At 37.5% G+C, this 18,518-nt stretch overlaps 1 protein-coding gene across 3 annotated transcripts in view; it reads left to right on the forward strand.

The window, feature by feature from the left end:
• EYA1 (EYA transcriptional coactivator and phosphatase 1) overlaps nucleotides 1–18,518 on the forward strand; it is a 162,110-nt gene that overhangs the window by 51,026 nt on the left and 92,566 nt on the right. The window lies entirely within an intron of this gene.

Here is an 18,518-nt window from a genome sequence, read left to right on the forward strand (position 1 = left end):
CAATCTTGAAAAACTTCCAAGTTTTTATCCTCAGGGTGAAAAAGATTTTCCTATTATACACTCTAAAATGCCTGAGTTTCAGCTTGTGCCTGCTGTCCTGAAGCCCCCCACCAGGCATCAATCAGTGTTAAGAGCCTGGCTCTTGTCTTCTTGGTGGCCTTCTTGCAGGTACTGTGTGGCTGCAGGTAGGTTCCCCTTTACCTGCTAAAATCAGTAGGTTTTATGTGATTTATTCCACTGGCCAAGCCACATATTATTTTGAGAAAGAAAGACCACATTTTAACTTTTAAACAACTTTCAACAGCTCTCTGTTGGCACATTTAGGTCCTCCAGATTTTTTGCCCTCTTCTTCGTTTAACAAACCATGCCCTTCTGTGCTGTACCAGTGTTGGTCTGACATCAGTGAGTGGTAGTGAGTGTTGTGGCCAGAGGTTCAGTTTGGGGAGAACTAAAATGTTGGGAGGGATATTTAGGTTGTAGATACTCAGAGTTCTGTGTTGCATGCATAAGTTTTGAGTACCTCTTCATGTGATAGGCATAATCTGGTGTTTATATTAGTCACACAAGGTTCCTCCAAAGGTTAGTGGACCTCTCCTCTCTTCTACTGTTCCCACTTAATCTGTTCAGGAGGACATACTGTCTTGGCATCCTTTTTGCTTTCTATTCTTTTGATGGGATTTTAAACTTTAAAATGAAAGTCAGTTGTACAAAGCTACTGGGACCACAAGCTTATCTTCAGAGAGCTTCTGTTTTGCTGATCTTCACCAGGTTATACCATTTAACTACTACTTAGTATTTCATAAAACTTGTAGGACATCTGCTCCTTGATTGCTATCTGGTTTGCTGTGCATTTCTTTAGCACAGTTAATTTTTAACATGAGGTGTCTGAAAAATGTTCTTACTATGAAAAGCGGTTCATCTGTTTTTACGAACATTTAATATTTTTTTTTTGCAAATGAATGGATCTCAGCCTTCTGAGGATGTATTTCAAATTTGTCATTAGCTATCTTCATTACATTGCATTCTAGAATGTTTTGTTCCTGTGTCTGGATCAAGGCTGGACTTAAGGGAGTAGGTGGGGATGTTCCCATACATGCTCAAAGGGAATTTAAGGGCGTGTCTAATATTTGTTTTAAAGGAAAATGCTAAAATAGACAAAACATAGACATTTTATGTATCAGTCCCATTTTTTATGCTTCCCATTTGAAAAAAGAGATCCTGTGTATGCTCAGAGAAAGAAGTGACAAATCTCTTACTTTCCAGCCAGTAGTTTAAGAACACAGAACTGACCAGTCCAGCTGTATTAACAAGTTTGCATTCAGCAGTTAGAGCACACCAGAAATTGCTTTATGTAAGGTGTTGGAAAGACCAAATTCATAGATATTTTTGGAGACTTGCTCATCTCTCACAACTTTATGCTTGGCTCCAATGTTTCTGTCCTTATAGGGCAGCTAAGAACTTGTAGCTGTGTTGTGTGAAGCTGAGGCTTTCATAAAATCTTAATGAAATATATATTCAACATATCATGCCCAGCACAAACTGTTGGCAGGAAACATAAGGAATTCCTTGAGATTCTCTAATAGTTTTATGCTTGGTATCTAGACATTTTTCCCCCACAATATGTATTATTTCTGCTGTAAAGACTCAGTGACTACAGCGGTTAGGTGTAGAGATAGAAAGCTTTTCCTTTTGCTTTCTGTCTTTATGGGAATGAGTGGCAGTTTAGTATTTTGTTCTCATCCTTGAAAGACTTGTGGGAGGTTTAGTGCCACCTGAGACTGTGGAGAGATGTACTAGATGGAGGGACACAAAAGCATGAGGAGGGGAGGGAGCAGATCTCCAGATCCTTGTGAATATCAAACGTTGTGATCATTTGCATTTGGCGATAGCTGCTGGTGAACAGGAGCAGCTTAAGGCTCGATGACCTGATCAGTTGGCTTTTGTTTGATTGCATCCCTGCAGTGCCTTGGGAAGGGCTCATTTAGCAACATGTAACCAGTCCTAGTTCTACAGATTTTGACCGGTTCTACCAGAGAATCCCTCCCATGCTGCAAGCAGGAAAAATATTAGTGTTTTGCTTTCTTTCTATTTTAAGTAGGTTTTTTTTCCTCCGGCATAACTGAAGTTTTGTTGTTCATGATGCCAACTAGTATGTCTCATGGAGAACTGAGGTCATGGAAATCGGCTGGGGAAGGACTTCACAGCAGGAGGAAGGAGTCCAGAAATGGCAGTAAAACTGTGGTTTTTCGTTTGGTTATTGAGGCCTATTAAATTTATGTTTAACTGAACAAACTTACAAGATATGGATTGATACACTGAGGAAAAAAACCTCTGGGGTCATTCCTGTATTTCAAGTTGTAATAATTGAAAGTGTAAATTCATGTGCTATTGATATTGCTTTTATATAAAAGTTAGGCTGATTCATGGGACTTGTGGAAATAATAAAATATATACTTATTTGGGAAGTCATTCTCAGGTTTAATTGATGTATTTTAAATAGGTCCTGCAAAGTTTATCCCAATGTCATCATAAAAGAGATTCACTTCTTCTTGAAGTGATAATACTACAGCAAAATTATGTTCACAGAAGTAGATTTCAAAAGAAATATTAGATAAATCAAAAAAGCCCCCAATGCACAGTAACTTAGGTACAGATGCAGTTTTAGAAATGAGTTTTGGTTTACCTTTAAAAGGGCCATATCACATGTATTTCTTCTATTGCCTGCTAGTTCCTGTGCTTTGAGGTTCAGTAATGCAGGTGTGCAACAAGCAGAGCTTCACAAAGGCATTAAATGTGCCAAATACTGACTCCTCACTAGGAGATGCTGACGTGTAGAATCAGGTTGGGAAACAAGCTGCTGATGCAGCTCAGTTACAAAATTTCCATACTGTACTGTGGTGATTTGACTGTTTCAGAGTACATGGAGCCACTGTTCTGCCACATGTGAATGTTAAATTTTGCAGGTACTGGAGAATAGCATGAAAAGTCTGACTGCCAAAGTTTGGACTTTTAAGTGGCTGACAGGAATTTTCTTAAAGAAAAGAAGCCATGAAAACAGAAATTTTACTTCTTAGGTAGATTCCCATCAAAATATCTCCATTTTACTTTCTTATTTGAGTCTTTTTGCCTTTTCATTACTTATTGTAGTTTTATCATACAGGATGGGAAATCAGGAGCAGATTTCTATGAGTAGAAATCACAGACTGTAATTCAAATCTATGGTATGATCACTATTGCAACATTGTATGTAGAAAACTGCTGAGGTTTTGGGATAAGAAAACTAGTTCCTGGAGGCGGGGGGAATGAATTTTATAACTTAGTAAGAAAAATAGAAGGTCCTGGTCTTAAAAACAAAAATTCCTCTGCTCCTAATGCCTTGAACTTTGGATACCAGTCAGAATATTTCAGCATTGAAGCTATGCTCCAATAAGGCATTATTGTGGAAATGCAATCTGAAAAAGGAAAAAAAAAAATACTACTGTATTTGTCCTGTATTTTATATAAATCTGGGGAACTCTCAATTGTATAATGCCTGTGTGTTTTAGCTTGGTTTACTGGAGGTCTCTTTTACTGGAGGTGTCATTAGAGAAGATGGGAAGTGGATGGAGAACTTAATTAGTTCTTGAAGGACTATAATCATCAGAGAGCTTACTACCCAGCCATTTGAATTGAATGATCTGTAATAAAATGTACACAAATATTTAAGTAGATTATGGTGCCTGAAGAAGTTTATTTACAGAAAAGAACACCTTTGTTTCAGTGCATTGTCTCTGAAACTCATTTCACAGACACCAAGAATATATAACTCTAATGAAAATCAGGCTACTGAATTCTGGGCATCCTAGATAGAAAACATAGCCACTTTCATCATCTCAAGACATGTATATTTTTGTTTGTTTGTAAAGAAATAGATGTAAGAGTGTATCTTATAAATACCAAAAAATATTTTGTGATAACTTTTTCTAGGATCCTTTTGCAAATCCCCTCTTGAATAAAAACCATCCAGTTATTCCTTTTGTAAAAACCAAAACATTAATCAGTCAGGCTGTAAAAAACTGTAAGAATCTAAATATAACAGTCAAGAGGGGAAGAGGCACTACATCTCTGTAATGACTTGTGAATGATTCATTTGTGTTAGTGTAAAATTAAACACCTTCTTTTTATACAAATTGAGGAACTGTTTGTGTTTTCAAAGCTGAAAGAGGTGCTAAACCAAATAACAGAGCAGCAGCAAGAAAGCCAAATGGCATTGTATTTGTTCAGCTTAAGAAGGGGGTGGTCAAAAAACATGAATACCAATACTGAAAGCTCTGAGACATATTTTTGTATGAGGTAACCAGTGAGTGTGGAAGTGTAAATCCCTGAGAGAACATATGTGAGACACAATGAGGTTTCTGCATTCTTCGTGTGAGTCACTGAGAAGGTGAACAAAAACCAGACAGATACAGTGTATTTTCATTTTTCAAGAAAAGTTTTGATTCTCACAAGTAATAATTCAGGAAACATGTTACTGCTAAACTTCCATGTGGATTGAAGGGTGTCTGAGAGAATAAAAAGCAAATAGAAACAGGAGATTGATATTCATTGTGCAAAACCTTCAGCATCTATAATAAAAGTACTTTGATTAATGTACTTATTAATCAACTAAAAATAGGATGACTGGAGAGGTGGAAAATTTAAGACAAGCTAATTTAGGTGAAGATTAGGAAAGGCTGAAGAACTCCTGTGGGACCTCATATAACTGGCAAATATGATGCAAACTATTTGGTAGGACAGTGTGAGCTGCTGTAGTCACAGCTTCTAGAGATATTTGAACACCATTTTGTGTAGCTCATTGCCACTCTGCTCACAGCACAGCACCAACAAAAATTAAAATTGTTTCATTGATACTAGAAAATGTTTTCTTTGTGCAAGTAATTGACCTGTGCAACTGATATAAGAAAAATCACTTTTAAGATTCAGAAAGATTTAGAAGGTTACTAACAAAGGTAAAACAGATAATATGAGCAGTAATAAAAATATTTTTTTATGTATGTTACATAATCCTTATGCTTCAGAAGGCAAAATTGTGGGCAACTGTATCCCTCTGTTTTTCTAAAAGAGTGATTGTTATCTCTCTGATAAAAATGCCTGGTACCATCAGACAAACTGCAAGCCTGCAGTGCTACAGTGGTCATTGTGTACAGGGTCTACCAGAGAAGATAAAAGTTTCTAAATGAGAATACTTGTGAGTACAGGTCATTGAAAAGTGAAAGTTCGGATTGCAAACTCATCCATTTAGCTTTTGGATCTTTCACATTTATTGTGTGCAAGGTGACACTGCTGTCTTATCTGTAAAGATATAACCTTCAGTATTCATATTAATTCATAACTGATCACCTGCAAATGAGCTAACTACTTAGACTTGTATGGTTTTAGTATCCTACCCTAGCTAAGTGCTTCTGGAGACTTAAAGCTTAAAACTCAGCCCACTCAAAAAGCTTGTTAATGGGTCCCACGTGACACAGCTATCAATTTTTTAGTATCAGATATACATGCTGTATCCATTATAACTTTCACTTAGGGGCAGGCTTGCCCTAACTGTACAGAAGCTTGCAAGGCTTTGCTTTTATTTTTGCTCTGAAAGAAGGCAAAAAATTAACAATGCTAGATGAGAGTGAAACTGCATATTGCAAAAGGCAATGTTGGCTGTGTGTCTGGCACAGAGAGAGCCTGATGCCCTGCAAAGGCTTGCAAGATTCTCTCTCTGTTTTTAACATTTCCCAGGTTGTTTAAATGTGCATTGTAAGCAATGATAAAATGACAAGTTATCATTGATCTGTCCTTTCCTCCATCTCAGAGGGATTCATTAAATAATGCATGTACCCATGTGAATTACCCTTCTTCACTATACTATCCCCAGACCATTAGCCAAATATAGCATCAGCAGCATCTTTCAACCCCTAAGAACCCTTTGGCTTTCATTTAATTAAATTATCCCATTATGAAAACTCTTATAATGAGATTAAATTTAATTATTTATTAGACACTTATTTGCACTAGGGAACCTATCAATTATGCATGGTTGTGCTAAACATTTTTCAATCCATCACCTTTTCTTTTCATGGAAGGTGCAATTTATTAAGTGCAACTGAAGTACTGTAACAGAAGAGCTCTATCAGAAATGTGTGTGCCATATTAGCTCCGTTAATTGCAAATGTAATAGGAAAACAGAAATATGAAAATTTATCCTCTCCTCTTGAAATAAAGAACATTGACAGTATTGCATATTTTGTAGTTATTTGGTGTATCTCATTTTTGCATCCTACCTAATAAAGTTTATGGGCCATCATTTTAAATCATGATTTTGGTTGTATTTTGTGTGCAAATGGCTCCTAATTGCACAAAATTTCAAATTTGTAAAGCCTAATTAGAATAGTTCAAAGAAATGTTTGTAGCACACTGTGACTTGTTAAGTACACACAATAATTTCTTAATTGTTCATTGAAGACCCTAATGTTCTCATAATAGAAATTAGACAATCATAAAGATTAGATTTTAGGCAACTTGTTAAATCATATAACCATAAAACATCATCAGTCACATATCTTCTATATAAGCATTTGAATGTGAAGGCAAATACTGTAAGATACCAATAATTGTTTCAAGCAGAATGACGTTTTCTAATGAATTTTAAGAAGATATAAATGTCAATACAGCTCTGAGCTTTTCTTTTATAGGACCTTGTCAATATGTAATTAATTATTCAACTGGAGTTCTGTGTGGCTCAGGGCAGCGTTTCAAAGAGCTTTCTTTTATAAAGAGCAAAGTCATCATAAGATTGCTTTTAGGCAATTCTTCTTTTTTCACATTTAGAAATTGTGTGTGTATAAAAGCTCGTGGACACCTGTGAGGTGGCATATGCAGTGCAGTGATAAAGTGAGGAGCAAGAGGCTTTTTAGTAGCAGTAGGCTTTAGCATATGCTTTTAATAGATTGCAAAATTCTGCCTTGCTTTAAAAGTGCTTGTGTTTCATGTTCAGATTTGAATGGGGGTCAAACAGAAAGATTTATTTCCTTTTTTCCCTCACTTATGCATGTAAGAGGATGTTTGCTTCATTAACTTTGAAATTCACTGGCCAAATAGACTGCATATTTTAGAGGATTTAAGTAAATGTGCCCCAAAGTTCACACAAATTACTATAGAGCATTTCAGTCCTCATCTTGAAGGAATGAGACATGATGCATCTGTTAATGAAAACAAAAGGGTACTGCTTTTATTTGGCAAAACAGTCATATTTTGTACTTAAGGTTTTATCAATGTCACCTGTTGTTATTATTTGGTACTTTCTTCCTGAAAGTCAGGTCAGTTAATTAAATCTCAGTGTACCCTAGTGGGTTTGATAGTATGGCTTTATTCCTGTGAGGGAGATTACATTCATTAGGACAACTTTCCAGATGATATTCAGAACTTAGGTTTGCTTTTTGGTATGCTGCTTTTGCCTGCTGAGAATTTCGCTCCCATTTTCCAGAATAACCACTCATCTCCCACTTGGATAGATATGGTCATGTGTAAAATTGGTATGTAGTTACACAGAAGGTTTTTCTTCTGTTGCAGTACCAAGATCATACATGAAGCAAGTGGTGGTACCATAGCTAGTAATTTTTGGTTTCTGACACTTCCTCTGCAGAACCAAACCTCTGAATGAAGCTTAAAAATAGCATCTAGAGGAAAACCTTTGCAACATTAGAGTACAATGAGATTACCATCTGCAAATCCTTGAATAGTGAAAGGGTGAGTTACATCTACATCTTCTCAGCTTAAAAGCAGCATTTTAATATATTTTTCAGCAAGTCAAAGCAAAAACTTCATTTTAACTTTGGCAAAGATTGCTGTATTTTGCCTTCTGAAACCTTGTTGCTGCAGTTAGCTGTGGAACAGCCCATCTTTGTCTGTGTTGGGGGCTGGTAAATTGGCAGTGGTTATTCTCATTTTTCCCACTGTATAATCAATTGGCAGCTTTGAACTCTACTTTGAAATCTCCTTCAAGGATCATGTACACTACACAGTACAATATGTTAGCAAATAATTTTAAATGCATACTTGAGACATGAAAATGAGATTAAAATGAGAATGAACATGAAAAGGCATGCTTGAGATATGACATCTGTCAGCCACCTGCTTAAATCATAGCTATCCAGTCAGGCCAGATGTACTGGTAGGTGTACACAATTTTTACACCTATATTGCATGAAAGTTTCAGTGTTTGCAAATTGACTGAGTTTGCAACTCTCCATATATTCCTCTCTTCTTTTTACATGTGATGGTACTTTTTTTTTCCAAGTGAAAAAAAGAAAAAGTGAGCTTTCTAAGAGCTTCAAATGCTGAAGCATTATAGGAACCCTAAAACCAGCTTATATTGTGGAGCAGGGTTTTGATCTTCTCAGTACTTTGAATACAAGTTTGGCAGTTTTACTTGAACAAATACATGATCTATGAGGAAAAGTAGAATTTCAGTGGTGAATCCATCGCTGGTATGAAAAACTTGTAGACAGGCTTTTCATTTACAGCTTGTTAAAGACTTAACTTGCTTCAAAATTCTTTATCTTTTGCATTTAATAAAGACCACAATTAATAGAATAATGCATAGGTATCAATATCATTAAAATCTACTGATTTCAGCTGTGTTCAGCTTTTGACCTTTATTTTTAAAACTGATGGTGAAAACGGCATGGCCCAGTTGGTTATAATCTTTGGTCACTTGTCTTTACTAATAAAGGACAGAATCAATTTAATATGGTTCTGAATTAATATAATTTTTAAATGTTTTAAAAGAAAAATATTGAGTTTAGTACTAGTATTACTTAGAGGCATGAAGTTTCCACCTTTGTTGCTTGTTTAGTGCTCTCACCTTCCAAAACTGTTTTACAAGAAATGGGTTTCTGCAGAGGAGTTAAGATAGTAGTAAAAATAATGTTGTATAAGGGAAATTTTATTAAAAAGGAAAAACTTCTTTAAACCAGAGGGAAATATAGGTTTTCAGAAAATTGCAGGATACAGTACTTTTTTTAGGACATTCTAAATACAAAGTCTCTTCAAATTTTTTATTCTTACAGCTTTTAAAATATTTTTTGATAGGAGGGACCTTATCTAAGTTTGGTGAAAAGATTCCTGATTTGAGACTTGCTTGTTTCAGGAAAAAAATATTTTCAACAGAGCACTGATAATTTTCCCAAATCAGATAACTCTAGATGGAAGTCCTCAAGGCATCAGGCCATTAAGTGAGGACGAAAGACTCTTGCTTCACCTCTCCCTGATGCAAAGCTTTTTTCCCCACCATTTTAGGCCCTGAGGTTGCCAACAGAATTCCCTTTTGCTTTGAAACAAGCTGACAGCCTCAGGCATTCCAGCAGGCTGTGTAACAAAGCCTTTTCAAGACCTACTTGGTGGAAAATCAGGTTATTCATGAGCTATACATGATGTCCATTGTTGTTGGCTTGTATTTCTTTTCCGGTGGTCTCATCCTTCCTTGCATTGCTATGGTGCTTTTGATTTTATTTTTTGATATCCATCAAAGTAGACTGAAAGAATGAGTGAAGAAAGATGCTCTTCATTGACATCTCACTTATCACCTGCTGCTGTGTGGTGGAGAAAGTCAGTCTGACCCACATATGACACAGGACAGTCCAGCTGTTAACAGCATCAAACAAAAATTTCAAACAATCTATAATATAAATAAGAAGTGGCTTCTTGATTGCAGCCATAGATGGTCCCTGAAAGGAAGCAATGCGCAGTGAAACCAGGGAAGGGTTTTTTTTGCAGCTCAGTAGGATGAACCTGATTTCTTGAGGTACAGTCTTGCTTTTGTAGGTAGAGACTGTAAGGTTTTCGTGTGACAACTGACAGATCTTACCCTCTGGGGAACTGTCTTTCTATGTAAAATGAAGTTGCCCTGTCAGCAAAATCAAAAAGTTCATTAAAATAGCTGAACATAACTGTAAATGGAGATCAGGAGGTTTCTTGTTATAACCTGGTTTCCTAAAGCTAAAAGGCTTTTGCAACCACATTCTTTGTATGTGTCTGTCTAGCTGCATGTCTCTTAATAATAACTTCTCCATTTCTTGGGAAATCTCAACCCAGTCTGATGGAAAGCTAGCCAGCCTCCTTGTGTCACACTCCTTTAAGTTTTAGGAAAACACAAAGATGGGCTGCGGAGAACGTGTGGAGGTGTCCTTGGCTGATGAGAGGCTAAAGATACATTTGTCTTTGGGTGGACATTTGTGAAACTCTAGGATAGGGCTGCCGTGTACTGATGGTGGTAATGTTGGAGGCATGCTGGTCTCTGGTGCAGACAAGCTGCCTTTTGGTCCTAAAGGTGCTGTTGAGGACACAGCCCCTTGTGTGTGCCTCTCCCCAGACTGGGTGTTGGTACCTGGTTGGTCTGTGTCAACCCCAAGCTATTGCACCCTCAGGGCTTCCAAGTCCAGAGAACTGTTTTAGCAGCTTGCATCCCAAAAGCCAGACCCTTTCCTCTCCAGAACTACACCAATCTCATCAGCAATCCTCTCCTTCCCTGCCACTTGGTTCTATTCCCTTAAGCCACGCCATGATCTTCTCTTCACACGGAAGCTCCAAAGCCCTCGCAGCTGCTCCAGCGCTAGATTTGAGCCTGGCTCAGAGTGCTGCTTTGGGCCAGCTGCACTCCCGCGGGCTGCCCGAGGTTCATTGCCTCTGCCTCCATGGGCACTCATCTCTTCAAGTTATCTGGGGGGGAAAAAAAGCCCTCCCTTCCCCCACTCCTGGTTTTCAGAAGATGTAGAAAAAAAAAAAGGGTTAGAAGCAGCAACTGTGAAAATTGAAGCCTGTGAGCTATAAAACAGAGGGAATCTCTGGCAAGGCCCTGTGAGTAACTCTAAGCCTGTAATTCTCTCTACTCACAGCCTTGCTCTAAAATACCCTGGCTGACCTTCCTGGCACATTGTTGGGGAAAGTTCAAATATAGTCAAATGCAAAAATCTTTCATTTATACTTGCTGTCATTAGCTTCTGGGGCAGGGATGTCAAAGCACAGTTTCTTGGACTGATTGATGGATTACAGGTTGATTATCTCTTACTCTAGTTTTAGTGGTTCTTTTGATTCTATTTTTTTTATTTTATTTTTGGTAATTGTATTTTTAATTATTTTAGAAGTTCCCAGGATACTGATACTCTGTGCATCTAAAAGGCATTTCAGCAAAAATATTAATGAAAATGTCCTTAGAGATGTGGTTTGGAACAGCAGGAGGAATAGAGTAACTCTCATTAGGCTGGAGACCTTTTCTTCTGAGTATAAAATGCTAATGGAGCATCCTGGAGTATCTGTATGAAAAGACTCTATGTCTCTTCTGTATTTATAGACTGCAGAGAGGGAGATGCAGACAGTGCATACCTGGAATTATTGTAGATGATGGAAAGCAGGAGGGAAATTTTCAAATTAGAATGGGAGAACATAACCATGTGACTTATTCAAATTAATAGGAACTGCATAGCGTACTCTCTATGCACCACTTTGAAAATTTCCCTGGGTGTTTTTATGCAATCAGAATAATATGCAGGCAATGAAGCAAAAGCCAGTGTAAATACAAAGTGATCACATAATTTTGCATGTTTTTAATTATTGACATAAACCCTACTTTTGTCCAGAAGTAAAAAATACATATGAATGAAGTCACTAAACACAAAAGAAAACAAAAGGAAATATTTTAAAATTTACTTTCTAACAAAGTCACTAAATTTGCACATTTTGCAAATACATTTAAAATCTTTACTCCCATGTATGTATAAAAACCCCAAAATACAGATTATTGCATCACTCTAGAGGAGATGCTTATGTCAACCAGATCACCAGATATCAAACAACCTTATGCTAAGGTATCCAGAGTCTTAATTTGATCTCAATATTGGGTTAAACTAACTATTAGTATTCTGAAGACTGTAGCTGCACTGAAGGGCAATGTGAGAAAGGTGTAGGAGGCAAAAGAAAAGGCCTCTGCATTTGCTTCAGAACCCATTTATCCACTGTGTCCTGTGTCCAGTTACTGCTGGCTTAGTAAAAGACACATGGTGCTTATCATTAATTAGGTCATGAATGGTGTTAATTTTATTATACACTGGGCTTTCATTCAACATCATAAATCCAAAGCAAGGCTCGTGGTTTCTTATTGTCAGTTCAGCTCAGGGAAAGAATGAAAGATGAAGTGGTTATGTCCGAAAACAAATATCATATGGTGTCTGCATCCCCTCCAAAACTCAAGAGCTGCAGAACTAATTTCAGCTGTTAGTATATTACTGCACCCCCTTGGCCTTCCCAGGACAGATGCATCAGGTCAAAAAATGACAATGCCTATAAAATGAGAATAATTATGAATCAATATAATGCTTTAAAAACCTGGCATGAAAAGTAGATATTCTGCAGCTTTCCCTGTCTACCAAGTGGTTTTCACACTTTGTAGTCTTGTCAAACTAAGCAGTAATCTTCTGCTAAATAATTCCGTCACCAATTAGTCTGTCATGGGCTTTGTCAGTTCATCTTAACTTCTCTGACCTATAGGCTGAATGCTGGATGCAAAAGATCAGAGAAAATAAATGTTTTGCTTTCTCTCTGTATAAAAGAGCTTTAACACAAAGGTCCTCAACTGCTGAAGTTGTGAAGCAACAAAATTCCTCTGCAAGACCCCAAACTCAAAAAAGAAACAATCACATCTCCAGCAGGACCAAGAATCTCACACCCTTCCTAGCAAGAAGCAGTGCAGGAATGGTTAGAGGGGTAAGGAGAAATATATAACAAATAGATCAGTATCAGAGAGAGTGAACCCCTACATGTCACAAACAAAACACAAACACCTTCTTGATCATATAGAATATCCAAGAGAATAAATTCCCCTGGCAGATACATGTGGGTATTCCCCCAGAGAAAGAGAGTTTAACTGGCTCATGTAAAGAAGGACAAACTGTGTAAATTGAGCAATGAAACAGTAACTTGTGAGAGCTGGAAAATCATGCAAGGTGAATGTGGGCATCCTCAGCTGGCAATTCATGGGCAGCTGGAGAGCAAAACCTTGAGCCACCCAGCTCGTGGTGCCACAGGAGTGTTCTTACTGCCAATGTAATTCAGAATGTCAGTGATTCCTACTTCAGGGGTTTAGATCAAGAGAGATGAGAGAGTGAACACAAAAATGATCTAATAAATACATCCACTCCTTTCTCTTAGCTTCAGAGTCAAAAGAAGGGAGGTAAGTGTCTGACATGCCATAGGGCAGTCACCCCTTGTGGGAGAGCAAACTCCCAGAAAGGCATTTGTAACGAGGTTAGGGGCGAGACACCGGTGTGTTGGACAATGCCTTGACTTCCCTGATAAATGTTTTCTGAAAAGTAATTTCCAAAGCTAGCAAGGAATTATGTAAATGGAGAAATAATCAGATAAGGTGATCAAGATGAAGAAATCAAGCAGTCTTTCAGGGTTTAGTTATGAAAAGATGATTGGAATGCATTTAGCAGTATTCAGCTAATGAAGTTAGAGTTGTAATTGCAGGCAGGTGAGGAAACAAATTTTAAATGATTAATCACTATTTATATCTTTTAGACTTGGAGGAAATCAAGACTTCAATTTTTTTTTTTTTGCTTTTTTTGATTTCTATATTGCGAATCCATTTGCACATTTCAGAAGTACATTCTTTGGGATTTTCAAATCATGGAGCTAACCCAAGATCAGTTCAAGTGATGAAAATTTACTGTATTTACTTCTTTCAGTAGAACCAACCTTAAAGAGATGTTAATTAGTATAGCATGGCTTTTGATGGGATGACAGGGAAGGATGCTGTGGCTTATTAATTCTTCTGGGATGGAAGGAAAGAAACACATTGTCATATGCTAAAGGAGATATTAAATGTCACTCCCTTGAGCACATGACACCTGTGTGGAAATCTTATGAAGTCTGGGTATCACTGTTTTTATATATTAGGTTATCACATTTCTGCTGATGTCTGCCCAGGTACTTTCATGTTTATTGACTGTTAGATGACATCACTGCTTTCTGATTGCAAATACTTCACATTACTATTAGTTCTCAGCTATTTGAGGGAAGATTTATCGGTATTATCCATGGATCTTTCTAGCAAGAGAAAAGCTACACATACTAAAGCAGTGCTAAAGTTGGAAATTTGGCAGGTATCCCTAAGCTGTGTAGTGCAGTTTTACTAAACCAGAGAAACTTATGTCTTGCAAAGTTACAAGCAAGCTTAGGTGAGTGTAAAGATTTAGCAAATCAGTGTCTCAAACCAATCTCTTAAATCTCTGTGATTTATTGGATTTTTATTCATAGTCATGAATTTCTAACCCAAATGTAAACAGAAGTCTTCAAACCTCTTATTCAGGGTCTCTGAAGTCCACTTCTCCTACTAAATTAATAGGAAACATTTTTACTGCGTATTAACTTACAGCTGTTTTCTCATTGCCATTCATTTCAAGCCATTTTATTGTACCCATTCAAATTTTGAGGGGCTGGTGTCTTGGAGAGCTGCAATACATCCAAACACGAAGAGATAACTAGACCTGTTTCCAGCCACCTGGACTGTGAGGACAGACTCCAGCCAGCAGGACACAGCCCTTTTGAGGTCAGAAGGACAACTGATGGGTACCACAGTGCACATTTGGGCTGGAATGCAGGGCTTTGGCCTGGGCTGAAGCAGACCCCAGCACTGGTTGACAGCAATCTTGTAAGGTAGGACCTGCATTTCAAATGCATTTCATCCTGCATGTTCATCAGGATGAATGTTTTAGGCAACCCCATATTAGGTTGTTGTAAAAAACAGTGGACCTAAAAGTTGCTGCTCTAGGATACGTGCTGAATTATTTACTTACTTAATTGTTTACTTACTGACCAGAAAAAGGAGAGACAAATCCTGTAATTCATCAGCCAGTATAGAAAGATTTGTATAAACCTCCTGCTGTGCTTGGTATACTAGATATGTCTGAGGCCAATTACTGTGATGCTGGTTCTGTTTTAATTCAAGCTTTAGAGATGCATACACAATATTTTATAATATTTTGGAGGTGAAGATATTAAGAGTGTTTTCTTGTTAAAAAAAAGGAAAAAAAAAGAAAAAAAAGAGCACCCAAATGAAAATGACAAGTATTTTATGAGAGGAGGTTGAAGAGAAATGCACTCATTGTTGCTTTGTGGCAGCTTTTTTGGGTTTCACACAGGAACAAGAGCCAGCTGAGGGGCAGCCACTCTTCATCCCTTGGATTTGCCATTTTCAACTTCTCCTGAGACCACCCTACAGTTCCTGAGACTATTTCTGAATTCAAAACCATTCTAGATATATATTAAGGTTCAGGGAAGGGGGAGCCTTCATTCTGGATGCTTGAGGGGTGGGTAAGCACTTCATCAGTGGCCGCAGGGCCTGGGGCTGCTTTAGTGTGTGGCCAAAGCCCATTGGGGCTTGGTGGAGCAGGGGGTGTCCTCAGCCAGGGCAATGAAGTCCTTGTTTCCCAGGCACCATAAGGCATCACATGCAGCATTCAGTCTCCAGCAGTTTGATTTGGGGATTTTTTTCAATAATCAGTCATCTGCATCGGTGGAATATATTTCAAACTAACGCATTTTCAAGCTACTAAAGCTACTAAATTTTCCAAGGTGTCTCTAATTTAGGCTTTTGCGCTTTCCAAGAGAGCTATTAAAAATCAGCCTGGTTACAAAGTTACTGCTTGTGATTACAGTGGTGCTAGATTCACCAAAGACAAAGGAGCATTTCTGAGTTGCACTCAACACATTCCTTAAAGCAGACAGACTGCAGTTTTTAAAAAAAATCAAATTACAAGGGCTAAAATCAGGTTACTCAACTTTGTTTCAAGTTCTACATGCAGATGTCTGCTGTTGTGTCTAGCTCAGTGTCCTGTTCTCCTTATGGCATTGCATTCTTCTGGTGCCACCGCAAGAAGAGCATTCTGCCTCTGCCCAGTGTGCAGCTGTGTCTCTCAGCTCATAGCTGGCATCCAGTGCAAGATGCATTTTCATTTGTCTGTGCCTAGTTTAGCAACACTGTTTAATGGAAGTGGTTGTATATGGAGGTTACTGCGTTGTGGAGGGCAAGGCATCCCTAAAAATGCATTTTCAGAACTTCCTTGGATGAATTGCTTGGGTGAATATGAATGGTTTGCTCTTTTGGGCATGCAGTGTGGTACAAGACAGAGGGGCAAGGTTTTGTGTTTTTTAGATACTGGAATCAAAATTTTGCTTATTCTTAGCTCTTGTGAAACTTCAGATCCTTGTTTTGACCTATCTCACTCTAAATTAGTGACAGGTTTGAAGGGACAAAATTTCAGACTGTTCTCTGTGATTTTTTTTTTTCCCCTTGAGCACAGGTTTGAAAGGGATCTGTCATCTTGTGTTTGTGGACTCAAAGTGTAGGTGCAGTTATGAATAATTGGTTTAAGAATTAAATATTTCTTCAGATAAGTAGATTTGCAAGCAGGATATATATGTAGAAAATCTGTATAATGCCCTTAATTAAAAAAAAAAAAAAAAAAAAAAAAAGTCTGTATTAGTAGTCTGGAAGTATCCAAGCAGTAAAAAGAGTTTAAGCTTTGTTTACATTTTGACTGCAAGAGGTGCCTCTCTTTAAGTATTTAGATAAACAATCCAAAGCTGCTGTTTTCATTAGCATGTAGCACAGAGCCCAGTTTCCTTACCTGAGAGAACATTAAACTAAAATTCAGTGGCGGAAAGCAATGTGATCTCTTGCAAATATGAGTCTTGATAAACCTTACACTATGGAAAAAAACCCCAAACAAACCAACCTTCAAATTTCGTACCTATTGACATTGCTTAATAAAAACATCTCGAGTGCTTGGTGCTTCTGGGTGTGTTTCCAATAGCAATGTGATTGCAAGGCTCTGTGGATAAAGTTACCAATCCTTTGAATTCTGACCTTCAGTCTAAAACAGCTTTAGAGGTTACTCTTTTTCCTTTTTGTGAGATTGCAGAGAAAAAGTTGATGCTGCTGGAAGGAAGCGGGGGAGGGAGCTGGGCTTGGAGATGAGAACTGGGTCTTTGAAGCCATCTGAGAAGTTTTCCTCTGGCCTTGATTTGTAACAACAAATATTGGCAGTCTGAATCAGTAATTATGCAAAGTTTCAAAATATTTTGAATTTTGAAAATCTATTTTGAAACTTCTGTGAATACAATTACTATTGAGATCCAATTGATTCTAAGGGAAATTATGCTGTTGCGTTCAGCAAGGTCTGGATTCTTGGGGCAGCTGTAGCCATCAAAACCTGAGAGTAGCTTAAGTCCATCATCTGTGTCTGCAGGGAGGGGGAAACTCAAAATTGGGTCCCCTGCATTGACTGGAAGTGTCTCTCTCTCCCCTGAGGATGAGGGTTTGGATGATTGCTTTTGACTAAATGCTTAATTTTAGATGGTTACACTCAAGTGAGAATCTAGCTGAATGAATGATGGTCATGGTATAATTACTGTAAGGTTTAGAAGAATTTTTTGTGTTAAATTATTTAAAAACAGTTTCTGGGAAAAAACATGGTTGCAAGTATAAAAGAAATCACAGGACTATTTTAACCTCAGACTTTCAGACTTCCACTTTGTCCTTTTTGTTACAAGGCCCATAATGGAGAATATTTATGCATGTCACTTTTAGGAGATATTTCACTGTTCTAGATCACCATAAGAAAAACTTGTGTGACTGTTTCGAAGTTAAGGATGTACATATTTACTGTATTCAGCTAGTGCAAGGTTTGTAATTTGAATGTGTGTTTATGAGTCACTTATATTAGTCATAAATGCAGGTTTGTCTTAATAATTCATCGAAGTGAGCCTGGGTTGCTGTTCTTTCAATTTTCTTTCTAATTCTAAATCCTTTAATCAACAATTATTTTCTCTATATAATATTTTTAAGGGTTTTTTGTGCAGCCTTATATGTCAGTGGCTGAAAAATTATGTAATAATTGACACAAATAACTAAAATACAGTAATGATCCACTGCTCCATCTACTGTTGAACAGTGACATGAAGAGCACTCTAGAAAAAAAATACGGAATGCATTTAGGAAATAATAACAAAATGGAATTTACAACAAATGAAGCTATTGTTTCTGTGGTTAGTGAGCAAACATCTTTTTCTTGAAGAGTAAAGTATTCTGAGTATGACTTTAATTCACAGTTGAAAAACAAAGAGGAATTTTCCATCTTCCTTTTCACCTTATAGGAGGTGCTGACAAAACTCTTTTTGTTCATGTTAGTGGGAAAAAGTTGAAGAAAACACAGTTTAGTATTACTGAGGTGATTCATGTCATACAGTGTATGTATGTATTCATGTCACTAGCAAAAATGTAAGTTATTGCCATGAAAAAAAAATTGCAATGGTTTGCAAGTTCTACCTTTATTCTAGTAGCACTTAATGAAAGATGAGGAAGGCCCTGTCGTGGGAGGATGGACTATGGAAAAATGGCATGTGTGTGAAATGATGTGTTTTATAGTCTTTACAGA

This window comes from Cyanistes caeruleus, chromosome 1 (assembly GCF_971803275.1).
Source record: "Cyanistes caeruleus chromosome 1, bCyaCae1.hap1.1, whole genome shotgun sequence".
NCBI classification, from domain to species: domain Eukaryota; kingdom Metazoa; phylum Chordata; class Aves; order Passeriformes; family Paridae; genus Cyanistes; species Cyanistes caeruleus.